The sequence below is a fragment of the Atractosteus spatula genome, chromosome 1, assembly GCF_055471065.1.
Source record: "Atractosteus spatula isolate fAtrSpa1 chromosome 1, fAtrSpa1.hap1, whole genome shotgun sequence".
NCBI classification, from domain to species: Eukaryota; Metazoa; Chordata; class Actinopteri; order Semionotiformes; family Lepisosteidae; genus Atractosteus; species Atractosteus spatula.
In genome coordinates this window covers 48,798,982-48,803,981 of record NC_142706.1, presented here as the reverse complement: position 1 = coordinate 48,803,981, position 5,000 = coordinate 48,798,982, and the positions used below count along the sequence as shown (strand labels likewise).

Here is a 5,000-nt window from a genome sequence, read left to right as displayed (position 1 = left end):
CAGATGGTAAAAGTTTGATACGGAAGACATAGCTTAAATTACACGCCCTCACACAACACACCACGGAAGTGAACACCTCCCAGGTGGCGTGGCAAATATACAGCCAATCGGCCCCCACTAACTGTGCTTGCTTCGGCAGCACATATACTAAAATTGGAACGATACAGAGAAGATTAGCATGGCCCCTGCGCAAGGATGACACGCAAATTCGTGAAGCGTTCCATATTTTGGAGCTCGCTTCTTAGGAGACCACGCCCCAGCACCACTGTTTAGCGCTTCGAACTTGGTTTAATGTACATTGCCATGTGTGCATCACCATCTTTGGTTTTGTTGTATTTGTAGGCATTCAAAGCTGGTAGTAAAGGGCTGGAATGAAGTTTCTAGGCCTCTGCTCTGGGGCTGGGTGAGGAAAACTGTACTTGATCAGAGCACGATTGAGATGCGTGCGGTGTCTTCACCTGGCATGGTCTCTGCCGCAAAGTCCACTGCTACCTCATCCTCACGGTTAAACGGTGTGAGGGCAGGCTGGGTGCTTGAATCCCGCTCTGCTGTGAATTTCGGGTTATTGCGGCTTCTGGATATGACCGTGGGAGCCACTCACTCTGTGTTCCTTGGTCATAGTTGTGACTTGCTCCCTTCCCCCTCCTTCCTCAGAGCGTGGCCTGCTTAGGGGAAGTCCCGCCTTCTCCTTTGTGTCCCTTGCCATTGGCCGTCCAACGGCTGTGTGCTGAATCGGATGCCGCAGACGTTTCCCAGGGTGCTCCTCTGCATCATACCAAGAGCAATTTCTTTTCAAAAGTCGGGCCTTGACAAACACCACCAACTCTGAATGGTAAGCTACGTGTGACAAAGGCGTGAGGAGTTATTTCAGATGGAAAAAGTTTGATACGGAAGACATAGCTTTAATTACCCGGCCTCACACAACACACCACGGAAGGGAACACCTCCCAGGTGGCGTGGCACATATACAGCCAATCGGACCCCACTAACTGTGCTTGCTTCGGCAGCACATATACTAAAATTGGAACGATACAGAGAAGATTAGCATGGCCCCTGCGCAAGGATGACACGCAAATTCGTGAAGCGTTCCATATTTTGGAGCTCGGTTCTTAGGAGACCACGCCCCAGCACCACTGCTTAGCGCTTTGAACTTGGTTTAATGTACATTGCCATGTGTGCATCACCATCTTTGGTTTTGTTGTATTTGTAGGCATTCAAAGCTGGTAGTAAAGGGCTGGAATGAAGTTTCTAGGCCTCTGCTCTGGGGCTGGGTGAGGAAAACTGTACTTGATCAGAGCACGATTGAGATGCGTGCGGTGTCTTCACCTGGCATGGTCTCGGCCGCAAAGTCCACTGCCACCTCATTCTCACGGTTAAGCGGTGTGAGGGTGGCTGGGTGCTTGAGTCCCGCTCTGCTGTGAATTTTGGGTGTTTGCGGCTTCTGGATATGACCGTGGGAGCCAGTCACTCTGTGTTCCTTGGTCATAGTTGTGACTTGCTCCCTTCCCCCTCCTTCCTCAGAGCGTGGCCTGCTTAGGGGAAGTCCCGCCTTCTCCTTTGTGTCCCTTGCCATTGGCCGTCCAACGGCTGTGTGCTGAATCGGATGCCGCAGACGTTTCCCAGGGTGCTCCTCTGCATCATACCAAGAGCAATTTCTTTTCAAAAGTCGGGCCTTGACAAACACAACCAACTCTGAATGGTAAGCTACGTATGACAAAGGCGTGAGGAGTTATTTCAGATGGTAAAAGTTTGATACGGAAGACATAGCTTAAATTACCCGCCCTCACACAGCACACCACAGAAGTAAACACCTCCCAGGTGGCGTGGCACATATACAGCCAATCGGCCCCCACTAACTGTGCTTGCTTCGGCAGCACATATACTAAAATTGGAACGATACAGAGAAGATTAGCATGGCCCCTGCGCAAGGATGACACGCAAATTCGTGAAGCGTTCCATATTTTGAGCTAGCTTATTAGTAGACCACGCCCCAGCACCACTGCTTAGCGCTTCGAACTTGGTTTAATGTACATTGCCATGTGTGCATCACCATCTTTGGTTTTGTTGTATTTGTAGGCATTCAAAGCTGGTAGTAAAGGGCTGGAATGAAGTTTCAAGGCCTCTGCTCTGGGGCTGGTTGAGGAAAACTGTACTTGATCAGAGCACGATTGAGATGCGTGCGGTGTCTTCACCTGACATGGTCTCTGCCGTAAAGTCCACTGCCACCTCATCCTCACGGTTAAGCGGTGTGAGGGTGGCTGGGTGCTTGAGTCCCGCTCTGCTGTGAATTTTGGGTGTTTGCGGCTTCTGGATATGACCGTGGGAGCCAGTCACTAGGTGTTCCTTGGTAATAGTTGTGACTTGCTCCCTTCCCCCTCCTTCCTCAGAGCATGGCCTGCTTAGGGGAAGTCCCGCCTTCTCCTTTGTGTCCCTTGCCATTGGCCGTCCAACGGCTGTGTGCTGAATCGGATGCCGCAGACTTTTCCCAGGGTGCTCCTCTGCATCATACCAAGAGCAATTTCTTTTCAAAAGTCGGGCCTTGACAAACAGCACCAGCTCTGAATGGTAAGCTATATATGACAAAGGCGTGAAGAGTTAATTCAGATGGTAAAAGTTTGATACAGAAGATATAGCTAAATTACCCGCCCTCACACAACACACCATGGAATTGAACACCTCCCAGGTGGCGTGGAACATATACAGACAATCGGCCCCCACTAACTGTGCTTGCTTCGGCAGCACATATACTAAAATTGGAACGATACAGAGAAGATTAGCATGGCCCCTGCGCAAGGATGACACGCAAATTCGTGAAGCGTTCCATATTTTGGAGCTAGCTTCTTAGGAGACCACGCTCCAGCACCACTGCTTAGCGCTTTGATCTTGGTTTAATGTACATTGCCATGTGTGCATCACCATCTTTGGTTTTGTTGTATTTGTAGGCATTCAAAGCTGGTAGTAAAGGGCTGGAATGAAGTTTCTAGGCCTCTGCTCTGGGGCTGGGTGAGGAAAACTGTACTTGATCAGAGCACGATTGAGATGTGTGCGGTGTCTTCACCTGGCATGGTCTCTGCCGCAAAGTCCACTGCCACCTCATCCTCACGGTTAAGCGATGTGAGGGCATGCTGGGTGCTTGAGTCCCGCTCTGCTGTGAATTTCGGGTGTTTGCGGCTTCTGGATATGACCGTGGGAGCCAGTCACTCTGTGTTCCTTGGTCATAGTTGTGACTTGCTCCCTTCCCCCTCCTTCCTCAGAGCATGGCCTGCTTAGGGGAAGTCCCGCCTTCTCCTTTGTGTCCCTTGCCATTGGCAGTCCAATGGGTCTGTACTGAATCGGATGCCGCAGACGTTTCCCAGGGTGCTCCTCTGCTTCATACCAAGAGCTATGTCTTTTCAAAAGTCGGGCCTTGACAAACACAACCAACTCTGAATGGTAAGCTACGTATGACAAAGGCGTGAGGAGTTATTTCAGATGGTAAAAGCTTGATACGGAAGACATAGCTTAAATTACACGCCCTCACACAACACACCACGGAAGTGAACACCTCCCAGGTGGCGTGGCAAATATACAGCCAATCGGCCCCCACTAACTGTGCTTGCTTCGGCAGCACATATACTAAAATTGGAACGATACAGAGAAGATTAGCATGGCCCCTGCGCAAGGATGACACGCAAATTCGTGAAGCGTTCCATATTTTGGAGCTCGCTTCTTAGGAGACCACGCCCCAGCACCACTGTTTAGCGCTTCGAACTTGGTTTAATGTACATTGCCATGTGTGCATCACCATCTTTGGTTTTGTTGTATTTGTAGGCATTCAAAGCTGGTAGTAAAGGGCTGGAATGAAGTTTCTAGGCCTCTGCTCTGGGGCTGGGTGAGGAAAACTGTACTTGATCAGAGCACGATTGAGATGCGTGCGGTGTCTTCACCTGGCATGGTCTCTGCCGCAAAGTCCACTGCTACCTCATCCTCACGGTTAAACGGTGTGAGGGCAGGCTGGGTGCTTGAATCCCGCTCTGCTGTGAATTTCGGGTTATTGCGGCTTCTGGATATGACCGTGGGAGCCACTCACTCTGTGTTCCTTGGTCATAGTTGTGACTTGCTCCCTTCCCCCTCCTTCCTCAGAGCGTGGCCTGCTTAGGGGAAGTCCCGCCTTCTCCTTTGTGTCCCTTGCCATTGGCCGTCCAACGGCTGTGTGCTGAATCGGATGCCGCAGACGTTTCCCAGGGTGCTCCTCTGCATCATACCAAGAGCAATTTCTTTTCAAAAGTCGGGCCTTGACAAACACCACCAACTCTGAATGGTAAGCTACGTGTGACAAAGGCGTGAGGAGTTATTTCAGATGGAAAAAGTTTGATACGGAAGACATAGCTTTAATTACCCGGCCTCACACAACACACCACGGAAGGGAACACCTCCCAGGTGGCGTGGCACATATACAGCCAATCGGACCCCACTAACTGTGCTTGCTTCGGCAGCACATATACTAAAATTGGAACGATACAGAGAAGATTAGCATGGCCCCTGCGCAAGGATGACACGCAAATTCGTGAAGCGTTCCATATTTTGGAGCTCGGTTCTTAGGAGACCACGCCCCAGCACCACTGCTTAGCGCTTCGAACTTGGTTTAATGTACATTGCCATGTGTGCATCACCATCTTTGGTTTTGTTGTATTTGTAGGCATTCAAAGCTGGTAGTAAAGGGCTGGAATGAAGTTTCTAGGCCTCTGCTCTGGGGCTGGGTGAGGAAAACTGTACTTGATCAGAGCACGATTAAGATGCGTGCGGTGTCTTCACCTGGCATGGTCTCGGCCGCAAAGTCCACTGCCACCTCATTCTCACGGTTAAGCGGTGTGAGGGTGGCTGGGTGCTTGAGTCCCGCTCTGCTGTGAATTTTGGGTGTTTGCGGCTTCTGGATATGACCGTGGGAGCCAGTCACTCTGTGTTCCTTGGTCATAGTTGTGACTTGCTCCCTTCCCCCTCCTTCCTCAGAGCGTGGCCTG

At 50.7% G+C, this 5,000-nt stretch overlaps 6 non-coding genes across 6 annotated transcripts; all 6 read left to right on the top strand.

Annotated features, from left to right (window-relative positions):
• The first annotated feature begins 123 nt into the window (after positions 1-123).
• LOC148841041 (U6 spliceosomal RNA) lies at positions 124-230 on the top strand. The gene has a single exon (XR_016091782.1). It is a non-coding gene; the product is annotated as a U6 spliceosomal RNA (small nuclear RNA).
• A 761-nt stretch (positions 231-991) lies between these two features.
• LOC148841040 (U6 spliceosomal RNA) lies at positions 992-1,098 on the top strand. Its single transcript, XR_016091781.1, has one exon. It is a non-coding gene; the product is annotated as a U6 spliceosomal RNA (small nuclear RNA).
• Positions 1,099-1,858: 760 nt separating this feature from the next.
• On the top strand, positions 1,859-1,965 carry LOC148841039 (U6 spliceosomal RNA). Its single transcript, XR_016091780.1, has one exon. It is a non-coding gene; the product is annotated as a U6 spliceosomal RNA (small nuclear RNA).
• A 758-nt stretch (positions 1,966-2,723) lies between these two features.
• On the top strand, positions 2,724-2,830 carry LOC148841038 (U6 spliceosomal RNA). Its single transcript, XR_016091779.1, has one exon. It is a non-coding gene; the product is annotated as a U6 spliceosomal RNA (small nuclear RNA).
• A 761-nt stretch (positions 2,831-3,591) lies between these two features.
• LOC148841037 (U6 spliceosomal RNA) lies at positions 3,592-3,698 on the top strand. The gene has a single exon (XR_016091776.1). It is a non-coding gene; the product is annotated as a U6 spliceosomal RNA (small nuclear RNA).
• A 761-nt stretch (positions 3,699-4,459) lies between these two features.
• On the top strand, positions 4,460-4,566 carry LOC148841036 (U6 spliceosomal RNA). The gene has a single exon (XR_016091770.1). It is a non-coding gene; the product is annotated as a U6 spliceosomal RNA (small nuclear RNA).
• Positions 4,567-5,000: the final 434 nt, after the last annotated feature.